The following is a 12,002-nucleotide window of genomic DNA, read 5'->3' on the forward strand; positions in this document are numbered from 1 at the left end:
AATTTGTATTATTTGAATTGACACAGTAGCTTCCAATATGTCCCAGTCTGTTCTTTATTGAGCTTTTACTTCTAATTTACCATACAGGCTAGGGTTTTTTTACTCCATTCTACTGGTAATGATATGTCCCATTGGGCATATTTAATAGGGAAAAATATGCTTGTAACAACTTTGTTAGGCTAGTTTTGATGTAGCAAAATAAGACTTTAATAATAAGACCATAACACTCTTTTGAAGAAAACATTAACAATACCTAAGGAGTCTTTGTGATCATCAAAGTCAACCCTGCAGCCACATTAGCTAAACAATGAGGACTTATCACACCAATTATAACATAGGAGGAAATACCTATTTTGTCATGCTTAAAGAACTAGGATGCACAACAAATGTGCTAAAATTGATTTTAAACCCCCATGCTAGAGCCTTACAAGCACACTACACTTCACGTGCATGCATATGTAATCATTAGTATCTGTTGTCTGACTTGCCTGATGCATTTACACTGCAAACACTGAATCATGCAACATTTGCTTTTGACAATTTTGTACGCAAAGACATATAGTATGTAATTGTGCAAAAAACAGTCGGGCAGTCAGATGCAGTTAAGCAGTTCTTCGGTCTTCCGTGTTAACGTAAGTGCTCACCACTCAACTCTGTCTTCAACGTAGGCATCCTGTGCAACAAATGACTCAGAGCCAATATCCCGGTTCAAATGACAACAAAACAAACTTACTTGCTCAAATGACGGTGCTGTGAAAAAGGAGGAGCTGACAAGGTGAGAGTCATGGGCTCATCTGGGACTTGAACCCAGGACCTCTCGCACCCTAAGCGAGAATCATACCCCTAGACCAACGAGCCACACCCACTGCTTGCAGGTCGACTGTTTTTCACGCTTTATTAAATCAATATTTTAGTTTGATTTCTTTCTTTATATTCCCTTCATCCACCTCCTTTAGTACCAGGGCTCACAATGGGCCCATGGCATTGCTGGTTGCCTTCTGGGTCGCTTTGGCAGGAAACTGTAAACAGGAATAACATCATACAATGATATGATGTGAGGGTGAGCCAAGATGGCAGCATGTGCAATGTCCTTTCAGTGTCTCTCTGGGTTAAGTTGTTTTTAATGACTTTATTGCATTTAATTTTTTTTTAATAAGTTGCTGTTGACATTTTTACCAAAATCTTTTCACATGCCACAAGTGCATCATGATTTTAATGAACTGAGTGACTTTTAACAAGCTTGGCTAACAGGCCTGGGCTTGTTGTACCTCTGGGAGCCCGAGCCTGCTTCATCCCCCCTAGAGACTGAGCTGGGAGGACTACACTTCTCTAGGAACAGAGCTAACAGGCTTAAGCCTGCCTCATCCCTCAGGAGACTGGTTTGGGGGGACTACACTTCACCTAGAGCGGAGCTAACTAGCTTGAGCCTGCCTCATCTGCCTCGAGGCTGGGCCGGGAGGCCTACACTTCTCTTGGAGCTAAAGTGGAGGACAATGGCATTTTTTTTATTTTGGTTTACTTATTAGCAGCCTGTGACATGAGACCAAACCAAGTTTCCTAGGTGAGTACCCATCACAATGTGTTGTGTTTTTGGGACACTTACCATAGTGGTACTGATTGGTTCTTAAACTCCTGGTCAGGTGTATCGAGGGAGCTACTTAAACCTCAAAATGTTCTCACTTTGTATGATTTCACACTTAATGAAAAGAATTGCTCGGAGTCAACAAACAAAAATATTGTTCCAAAAAGTAATCTGAAGCAAAGATTCATGATTGTCCTGCTTTTACTTCTATCTGGAAATGTGCAGCCTAACCCTGGTCCTGGACTGCAATGTATTGAGACTCCTGCTGATTTCAAATCAATGCCTGGTCTCAAAAGTGTTCATCTTAATGTGCGAAGTGTAATGTGTGGAGTGTGGTTCAGTGTGGTTCAGGCCTATCATCCTCATTTGTCCTTGGTCAATTGGGAACAAATAAACCTAATAGCAGATGTTGAGCTTACTTGGACCTTTTTTAAGGAGCACTTTGAGAAAATGTAAATAGGCATGCTCCCATGAGGAAATTCAGGGTAAAGGGGCAAGAAAACCTTTGGTTGTCTCCTGAACTATCTGATCTCATTCACCAGCGTTATGTGGGCCAAAGCCAGGAAAAGTGATTCTGCTAGTGACTGGTCTATCTGTAGATGACTGAGAAATAAATGCACCTCTTTTATTAAAAAGGCTAAATCTGAATATTACATGTCTGTTACTACTGAGAATCTTAATAACCCACAGAAATTTCGGAAAGTGATGAAGTCTTTATCTGTGAACAAATGCGATCAGTTGCTTCCTACTTTTGTTTTAAAAGACTTAGTTCCAATATATGATAGAGCTGAGATTTTTAAACAGCTTTCATGATCATTTTGTAGCATCTGGTTCATTATTTGACATCTATACTCGAATGAGCTTCTATCAAAGCTGCAATCAGGCTTTAGGAAAAAAACACAGCACTATTACTGCTGCAACAAAAGCAATTAATGATATACTTTTAAATCATGATAAAAACAGTACTGTGGTGCACTTTTTATTGATTTGTCAAAGGCGTTTGACACTGTGGACCACACAATCTTAAAACAAAGGCTCATCAGTTTTGGTCTTTCAGAGCACGTCATCTCCTGGTTCACAAATAATTTGAGTGACAGAGTACATTAATGAATTAGGACAAAATGTCTCAAATGCTGGCATGTGTTTTTATGCAGATGACACAATAATTTACTGCTTTGGCTCATCCCCTGCTGCTGCTATTGAATCTTTGCAGAAAGAACACACTTTTGCAACTAAAATTAGTCCTTAATACTGACAAAACCAAGCTGCTGTTGTTTTCAAACGCTAGAAAGATGCCACAAGTTTTACCCACAGTGTCCACTCTTGAGGGAAGTGAAATAGAGGTGGTTGATGTTTACAAATATCTTGGTGTCTTGCTTGATGACATTTTGTCTTTTAAGCCTCATGTTGAGAATCTTGTGAAGAAACTCCGCCTGAAACTGGGTTTTTTATTCCAAAATAAATTTTGTTTTTCTTTTGAGGTCAAAAAGCGACTTGTCACCGCAACTTTTTTATCCATTTTAGATGATGGAGACCTTTTGCGTATGAATGCTTCAGCTCAGTGTCTCAGTAAGGTTGACTCGGTGTATCAAGCTGCTTCGAGGTTTGTCACTAACTCTAGGGCCTTAACCCGTCACTGTGAGCTGTATTCTCGAGTGGGATGGTCTTATTTGTCCACCAGGGGATTTATTCACTGGTGCACTTTCATTTACAAGGCTGTGCTGGGACTGTTGCCCTCTTACATTTGTAACTTAATTATACAGAGAAGTGTTGATTCAAATGATCAGCTGTTTCTTTCTGTTCAATTTTTCTGCACGAAACTGGGAGAAAAGGCTTTTGTCTATTCTGGCCCCTCTATATGGAACATGTTGCAAAAGGACTGGAAACTTACAGAACTTGTTTCATGGAACGGCTTTAAGTCTAGATTGAGAGCACTTGAGACAACTTCACTGATTTATAACTGTTTTACATGATTTTTATGTAATTATAATATCATTTGAAATGTAACTGTATTCTTTTGCTGCCTCTTGGTCAGGACTCCCTTGAAAAAGAGGTTTTTAATCTCAATGGAACTTTCCTGGTTAAATAAAGGTTAAAAAAAAAAGAATTGGAGACAGCATGTGGCTGGCTCATATCCTGTAGCATGTAGCTTGTAGAAAAAAAGGGCCAAAGAGCTTGTACCTGGTTGGTAAAAGCCTTCTTCCACAGCTGGAAAGGAACCAGTTCCTCTTTGGGATTAACAATCCACTACTTTGGTTTAGCTTTGGACAGATCATTTCGAGAAGAGGTTGACTTGTGAAAGTGCAACTAAACCATTCCTCAGATCCATGAAAGTTGTTGAACCATGGAGGATGGAACCATATAAGTAGCAAAGATTATTTCTTACTAAAAAAAACGAGACTGCAACTCCTGGAGACAATGTTCAGTGTTTTCTTCTCAAAGGTAATCAGAAGGAAATTCCAAGGCTCAGAAATCCCATATCAGTTTTGAGCTGGTAAAGGGCAGTGTTTCCTCAAACTGTCTTCAAGTGCTTGTTCATGGGGAATTGTGGGGTTTCTGCATGTCTTTCTAAAGAGTGTGGTTCAGTCCTGCTTGATATGTGCAGCATCATGGAAACGCTGTGTTGGCATTTGGTGCTAGTTGCTTTATGAATAATGAAATTTGAGTGGTCGTAACTTGACTGGGTAAGCTTTTGTGGCTCGTTGGTGTAGGCGTATGGTTCTCGCTTAGGGTGTGAGAGGTCTCGCGTTCAAATCCCGGATGAGCCCCAACCCTTCCAATGCTACATTCTGCTGTGCAATACTGGTGTTTTTGGTCTACTGTTGGCGCATACCTTCCATCCTCTGCCTCAGCAGCCACGTTCAACTATCGCAGACTTTTCCACTCAATGATTACTTACATAGGAGAAAAAACTCCCGAGTGTCTGTCAGCTCCACAAGGAGGACACCTTTGCAGGATTTGGTTCTAGGGACTACCTCGCTACAATCTCGGCTGTAATGGTGGGACTAAAAATAGAGTCTACCCGCAAAACACAGTTGTACTTTGGCAGGAGGGCGCGGGACATCATACAATGATCTGATGGTCAAGCTCAGCATGTGGCCTCCATGTTCCACTGCCGGCTACAAAAGATCATACTACTTTCTAGACCATCTCACCTCACCCAGCCACCATGCTTGGCGAGGGACACAGCTCTGGCAATCCAGTCTGCTTCTTCCTGGTGGCGCAGGTCCAGTACCAGGAGGTGTTGCTGCTCAGCGGGAGTAGTCTTCCATCATGTGGGATATTATTGTTTTTCTTGCACCTCCCGCCATGTTGAATTGTCTTTGCTTCACTTTTCCATCTTCTCTCAGTCTTGACGGTTGAAGCAGCACTGCCGATGAAGGGATGTTGGGACTCGTTGCCGTCGTCTCATGTCTTGCTTTGGAATACGTGTATACCTGCAACATGCCCAATTATGGCGGGGATATGGCTCCATGGATGTACATTCCTATGCCGATGAGGCATCTGGGTTTTCCAAGCCACTTCCACACCAGCCCGATGTGCCCACTTCCATTTGACATGCGTAGATGTTCCATCTACGATGGAAGGTATTTGCGATGACGCGTCTGAGTGGTTCCAGCCACTGGTTCTTCGGTCTTCCCTGTCCGGCCAATGTAAACGTATGCTCTCACCTATCAGTTGTCTTCAACGTAGGCATCCCGTGCAGCAAAGAAGTTGCAGCCAATATCTCGCTTCAAATGACAACAAAACAAACTTACTTGCTCACATGACAGTGCTATGAAAAGGGGGAGCAAACATGTTTGGAGTCAGGGGCTTTCCCGGGATTTGACACAATCTTCCCATCGGGCTCGTTGGTCTAGTCGTATGATTCTCGCTTCGGGTGCGAGAGGTCCCGGGTTCAAATCCCGGACGAGCCCTTCTCTGTGTGTTTTCCTGTATTTCATATATGCTCCACTCTTCCACTAGACATGAGTTCACCTCCTATTCATTGTGGAAAGAATGTGCTGACAAGGCTTGTGGGTCTTCCAGGGCCTATGGCATTGAGGGTTACCATCTCAATCTTCATTGCAGTGGTCAAGCATTTCATTGATTGCTTATGGTGCCAAGTGAATCTAACTTTGCTTTGGAATACTTGTCTTTCTCCACCAACCCCAATTATGGTGGGGGTTGGGCTCCATGGAAGTACAGTCCTTTGCCAATGTGAGATCTGGATCGTCCAAGCTTCTTCCGCACAGACAGACATATATACACTTCCTGGACATGCGTAGATGTTCCATCCACGATGGAAGGTATTTGAGATGACGCATCTGAGTGGTTCGAGCCAATTCCTCACCAGCGCACTCACTAATTGCTCCTGCTCATTAGCAGGGCTACTATGACCTTTTAGATGGACATTGGCCACATGAGGTGGGGCAGCTCGCCACCGGGCATTGCAATCAGCGATTTCTGAGAAAACTGAGTCACCTCTCATTTGCCTTTGGGTTTTCAAAAATTCAATACCTTCAGTAAGCGGGATTCTTCAAACAGTTTTTCGGCCTTCCGTGTCAACGTAAGTACTCACCACTCAACTCTGTCTTCAACCTAGGCATCCTGTGCAACAAAGGGGTCAGAGCCAGTATCTCGCTTCAAATAACAACTAAACAAAGTTACCTGCTCAAATGACGGTGCTGTGAAAAAGGAGGAGCTGACAAGGTGAGAGTCACGGGCTCGTCCGGGATTTGAACCCGGGACCTCTCGCACCCTAAGCGAGAATCATACCCCTAGACCAACGAGCCACGCCCACTGCTTGCATGTCCACTTTTTTTTCCCGCTTTATTAAATCTCTTTTTTGGTTTGATTTCTTTATTTATATTCCCCTCATCCACCTGGATGAGTGCCTCTGATGTTTCCTTTTTGCATGTAGCTTGTAGAAAAAAGGGCCAACAAGCTTGTACCTGGTTGGTAAAAGCCCTCTTCCACAGCCGGAAAGGAATCAGTTCCACTTTGGGACTAACATTCCACTACTTTGGTTTTGCTCAGGACAGATCATTTCGAGAAGGGGTGACTCGTGAAAGTGCAACTAAACCATTCCTCAAATCTATGAAAGTTGGTGAACAATGGAGGATGGAACCATACAAGTAGCAAAGATTATTTCTTGCTAAAAATGACAAGACTGCAACAATGTTCAGTGTTTACTTCTCAAAGGTCATCAGAAGGAAATCCCAAGGCTCAGAAATCCCATATCAGTTTCGAGCTGGTAAAAGGCATTGTTTCCTCGAATTGTCTCCAGGTGCTTGTTCATGGGGGAATGTGGGGTTTCTGTAAGTCTTTCTGAAGAGCGTGGTTCAGTCCTGCTTGATATGGACAGCATCACGGAAACGCTGTGTTGGCATTTGGTGCTAAGTGAATCAAATTTGATTGGTCGTGACTTGACTGTGTGAGCTTTTGTGGCTTGTTGGTCTAGGGGTATGATTCTCGCTTTGGGTGCGAGAGGTCCCGGGTTCAAATCCCGGATGAGCCCGAGCTCTTTCAATGCTACATTCTGCTGTGTCATACAGACGGTTCAGGTCTCCTGTTTGCCCATACCTTGCATCCTCTGCTTCAGCAGCCAGGTTCAACTATCGCAGACTTTTCCACTCAAGGATTGCTTGCATAGAAGAAAGAAACCCCAAGTGTCTGTCAGCTCCACAAGGAGGACACCTTTGCAGGATTTGGTTCTCGGGACCACCTCGCTACAATCTCGGCCGCAATGGTGGGACTACAAATAGAGTCTACCTGCATTCCTTGTCGCTTGCTAAAGTTAAAGGGTATCGCTCTTCAGGTGAAAGGTCGGTTGGACAGTCCCAACCCCCTTCCCGCAAAATGGATCTTTAGTTCCACGACTTACAATGGGCCCGTGGCATTGCTGCTTACCATCTCCTTTTCCATCGCAGCAGCAATGCACTTCACAGATTGCTTGTGAATCTGCCTTCAGATTAGCGCGCAGGTTATGATTATTCTTCAGGGTAGCCTGGTCTTACAGCCCTCAAGGATGTTCTTTAGAATTACTTCAGAAGGACACTGGAAACAGGCTGGATCCTTTCCAAAACACAGTTGTACTTTGGTAGGAGGGCGCGGCATATCATACAATGATCTGATGGTCAAGCTCAGCATGTGGCCTCCATGTTCAACTGCCGGCTCCAAAAGATCACACTACTTTCTAGACCATCTCACCTCACCAAGCTGCCATGCCTGGCGAGGGACACAGCTCTGGCAATCCAGTCTGCTTCGTCCTGGTGGCGCAGGTCCAGTGCCACCAGGTGTCGGTGTGCAGCGGGAGTAGCCTTCCGGCATGGAGGATATTTTTGATTTTCCCTGCACCTTCCGCCATGTTGAATTGGCCCACAATGTCCCTTTGTCTCCCAGCAGACTGTACCTTTGCTTGACTTTTCCATCTTCTCTCAGTCTCTACGGTCGAAGCAGCACTGCCGATGAAGGGATGTTGGGACGCGTCTCATGTCTTGCTGTGGTATACTTGTATTTCGCCACCAGGCCCAATTATGGTGGAATAGGGCCGCATGTATGTACATTCCTATGCCGATGAGGCATCTGGGTTTTCCAAGCCACTTCCGCACCAGCCCCATGAGCCCTCTTCCATTGGAGATGCGTAGATGTTCCATCCACGATGGAAGGTATTTGAGATGACGCGCCTGAGTGGTTCGAGCCAATTCCTCACTGGCGCACTCACTAATTGCTCCTGCCCATTAGCAGGGCTACTATGACCTTTTAGATGGACATTGGCCACATGAGGTGGGGCAGCTCGCCACCGGGCATTGCCATCAGCGATTTCTGTGAAAACCGAGTCTCCTCTCATTTGCCACTGGGTTTTCACATTCTTCAAGCAGTTTTTCGGTCTTCCGTGTCAACGTAAGTACTCACCACTCAAGTCTGTCTTCAACCTAGGCATCCTGTGCAACAAAGGGGTCAGAGCCAATATCTCGCTTCAAATAACAACTAAACAAAGTTACTTGCTCAAATGACGGTGCTGTGAAAAAGGAGGAGCTGACAAGGTGAGAGTCGCGGGCTCGTCCGGGATTTGAACCCGGGACCTCTCGCACCCTAAGCGAGAATCATACCCCTAGACCAACGAGCCACGCCCACTGCTTGCATGTCAACTTTTTTTTTCGCGCTTTATCAAATCTCTATTTTGGTTTGATTTCTTTATTTATATTCCCCTCATCCACCTGGATGAGTGCCTCTGATGTTTCCTTTTTGCATGTAGCTTGTAGAAAAAAGGGCCAACAAGCTTGTACCTGGTTGGTAAAAGCCCTCTTCCACGGCTGGAAAGGAATCAGTTCCACTTTGGGACTACCATTCCACTACTTTGGTTTTGCTCAGGACAGATCATTTCGAGAAGGGGTGACTCGTGAAAGTGCAACTAAACCATTCCTCAAATCTATGAAAGTTGGTGAACAATGGAGGATGGAACCATACAAGTAGCAAAGATTATTTCTTGCTAAAAATGACAAGACTGCAACAATGTTCAGTGTTTACTTCTCAAAGGTCATCAGAAGGAAATCCCAAGGCTCAGAAATCCCATATCAGTTTCGAGCTGGTAAAAGGCATTGTTTCCTCGAATTGTCTCCAGGTGCTTGTTCATGGGGGAATGTGGGGTTTCTGTAAGTCTTTCTGAAGAGCGTGGTTCAGTCCTGCTTTATATGGACAGCATCACGGAAACGCTGTGTTGGCATTTGGTGCTAAGTGAATCAAATTTGATTGGTCGTGACTTGACTGTGTGAGCTTTTGTGGCTTGTTGGTCTAGGGGTATGATTCTCGCTTTGGGTGCGAGAGGTCCCGGGTTCAAATCCCGGACGAGCCCGAGCCCTTTCAATGCTACATTCTGCAGTGTCATACAGACGGTTCAGGTCTCCTGTTTGCCCATACCTTGCATCCTCTGCTTCAGCAGCCAGGTTCAACTATCGCAGACTTTTCCACTCAAGGATTGCTTGCATAGAAGAAAGAAACCCCAAGTGTCTGTCAGCTCCACAAGGAGGACACCTTTGCAGGATTTGGTTCTCGGGACCACCTCGCTACAATCTCGGCCGCAATGGTGGGACTACAAATAGAGTCTACCTGCATTCCTTGTCGCTTGCTAAAGTTAAAGGGTATCGCTCTTCAGGTGAAAGGTCGGTTGGACAGTCCCAACCCCCTTCCCGCAAAATGGATCTTTAGTTCCAGGACTTACAATGGGCCCGTGGCATTGCTGCTTACCATCTCCTTTTCCATCGCAGCAGCAATGCACTTCACAGATTGCTTGTGAATCTGCCTTCAGATTAGCGCGCAGGTTATGATTATTCTTCAGGGTAGCCTGGTCTTACAGCCCTCAAGGATGTTCTTTAGAATTACTTCAGAAGGACACTGGAAACAGGCTGGATCCTTTCCAAAACACAGTTGTACTTTGGTAGGAGGGCGCGGCATATCATACATTGATCTGATGGTCAAGCTCAGCATGTGGCCTCCATGTTCAACTGCCGGCTCCAAAAGATCACACTACTTTCTAGACCATCTCACCTCACCAAGCCGCCATGCCTGGCGAGGGACACAGCTCTGGCAATCCAGTCTGCTTCTTCCTGGTGGCGCAGGTCTAGTGCCACCAGGTGTCGGTTTGCAGCAGGAGTAGCCTTCCGGCATGGAGGATATTTTTGATTTTCCTGCACCTTCCGCCATGTTGAATTGGCCCACAATGTCCCTTTGTCTCACAGCAGACTGTACCTTTGCTTGACTTTTCCATCTTCTCTCAGTCTCTACAGTCGAAGCAGCACTGCCGATGAAGGGATGTTGGGGCGCGTCTCATGTCTTGCTGTGGAATACTTGCATTTCCCCACCAGGCCCAATTATGGTGGAATAGGGCCGCATGGATGTACATTCCTATGCCGATGAGGCATCTGGGTTTTCCAAGCCACTTCCGCACCAGCCCGATGAGCCCTCTTCCATTGGACATGCGTAGATGTTCCATCCACGATGGAAGGTATTTGAGATGACGCATCTGAGTGGTTCGAGCCTATTCCTCACCAGCGCACTCACTAATTGCTCCTGCCCATTTGCAGGGCTACTATGACCTTTTAGATGGACATTGGCCACATGAGGTGGGGCAGCTCGCCACCGGGCATTGCAATCAGCGATTTCTGAGAAAACTGAGTCTCCTCTCATTTGCCACTGGGTTTTCACATTCTTCAAGCAGTTTTTCGGTCTTCCGTGTCAACGTAAGTACTCACCACTCAACTCTGTCTTCAACCTAGGCATCCTGTGCAACAAAGGGGTCAGAGCCAGTATCTCGCTTCAAATGACAACTAAACAAAGTTACTTGCTCAAATGACGGTGCTGTGAAAAAGGAGGAGCTGACAAGGTGAGAGTCGCGGGCTCGTCCGGGATTTGAACCCGGGACCTCTCGCACCCTAAGCGAGAATCATACCCCTAGACCAACGAGCCACGCCCACTGCTTGCATGTCCACTTTTTTTTCCCGCTTTATTAAATCTCTTTTTTGGTTTGATTTCTTTATTTATATTCCCCTCATCCACCTGGATGAGTGCCTCTGATGTTTCCTTTTTGCATGTAGCTTGTAGAAAAAAGGGCCAACAAGCTTGTACCTGGTTGGTAAAAGCCCTCTTCCACAGCTGGAAAGGAATCAGTTCCACTTTGGGACTACCATTCCACTACTTTGGTTTTGCTCAGGACAGATCATTTCGAGAAGGGGTGACTCGTGAAAGTGCAACTAAACCATTCCTCAAATCTATGAAAGTTGGTGAACAATGGAGGATGGAACCATACAAGTAGCAAAGATTATTTCTTGCTAAAAATGACAAGACTGCAACAATGTTCAGTGTTTACTTCTCATAGGTCATCAGAAGGAAATCCCAAGGCTCAGAAATCCCATATCAGTTTCGAGCTGGTAAAAGGCATTGTTTCCTCGAATTGTCTCCAGGTGCTTGTTCATGGGGGAATGTGGGGTTTCTGTAAGTCTTTCTGAAGAGCGTGGTTCAGTCCTGCTTGATATGGACAGCATCACGGAAACGCTGTGTTGGCATTTGGTGCTAAGTGAATCAAATTTGATTGGTCGTGACTTGACTGTGTGAGCTTTTGTGGCTTGTTGGTCTAGGGGTATGATTCTCGCTTTGGGTGCGAGAGGTCCCGGGTTCAAATCCCGGATGAGCCCGAGCTCTTTCAATGCTACATTCTGCTGTGTCATACAGACGGTTCAGGTCTCCTGTTTGCCCATACCTTGCATCCTCTGCTTCAGCAGCCAGGTTCAACTATCGCAGACTTTTCCACTCAAGGATTGCTTGCATAGAAGAAAGAAACCCCAAGTGTCTGTCAGCTCCACAAGGAGGACACCTTTGCAGGATTTGGTTCTCGGGACCACCTCGCTACAATCTCGGCCGCAATGGTGGGACTACAAATAGA

The 12,002-nt window shown here is 45.3% G+C and overlaps 8 non-coding genes across 8 annotated transcripts; 4 read left to right on the forward strand and 4 right to left on the reverse strand.

The window, feature by feature from the left end:
- Positions 1–786: 786 nt before the first annotated feature.
- Positions 787–858, reverse strand: trnap-agg (transfer RNA proline (anticodon AGG)). The gene has a single exon. It is a non-coding gene; the product is annotated as a tRNA-Pro (tRNA).
- Positions 859–5,427: 4,569 nt separating this feature from the next.
- trnap-cgg (transfer RNA proline (anticodon CGG)) lies at positions 5,428–5,499 on the forward strand. The gene has a single exon. It is a non-coding gene; the product is annotated as a tRNA-Pro (tRNA).
- Positions 5,500–6,285: 786 nt separating this feature from the next.
- trnap-agg (transfer RNA proline (anticodon AGG)) lies at positions 6,286–6,357 on the reverse strand. Its single transcript has one exon. It is a non-coding gene; the product is annotated as a tRNA-Pro (tRNA).
- A 653-nt stretch (positions 6,358–7,010) lies between these two features.
- Positions 7,011–7,082, forward strand: trnap-ugg (transfer RNA proline (anticodon UGG)). Its single transcript has one exon. It is a non-coding gene; the product is annotated as a tRNA-Pro (tRNA).
- A 1,539-nt stretch (positions 7,083–8,621) lies between these two features.
- On the reverse strand, positions 8,622–8,693 carry trnap-agg (transfer RNA proline (anticodon AGG)). Its single transcript has one exon. It is a non-coding gene; the product is annotated as a tRNA-Pro (tRNA).
- Positions 8,694–9,347: 654 nt separating this feature from the next.
- On the forward strand, positions 9,348–9,419 carry trnap-ugg (transfer RNA proline (anticodon UGG)). Its single transcript has one exon. It is a non-coding gene; the product is annotated as a tRNA-Pro (tRNA).
- Positions 9,420–10,957: 1,538 nt separating this feature from the next.
- On the reverse strand, positions 10,958–11,029 carry trnap-agg (transfer RNA proline (anticodon AGG)). The gene has a single exon. It is a non-coding gene; the product is annotated as a tRNA-Pro (tRNA).
- Positions 11,030–11,682: 653 nt separating this feature from the next.
- Positions 11,683–11,754, forward strand: trnap-ugg (transfer RNA proline (anticodon UGG)). The gene has a single exon. It is a non-coding gene; the product is annotated as a tRNA-Pro (tRNA).
- Positions 11,755–12,002: the final 248 nt, after the last annotated feature.

The sequence above is a fragment of the Fistularia commersonii genome, chromosome 5 (genome assembly GCF_037954325.1).
Source record: "Fistularia commersonii isolate RoL2024-O1a breed Wild chromosome 5, RoL_Fcom_v1.0, whole genome shotgun sequence".
Taxonomy (NCBI): domain Eukaryota; kingdom Metazoa; phylum Chordata; class Actinopteri; order Syngnathiformes; family Fistulariidae; genus Fistularia; species Fistularia commersonii.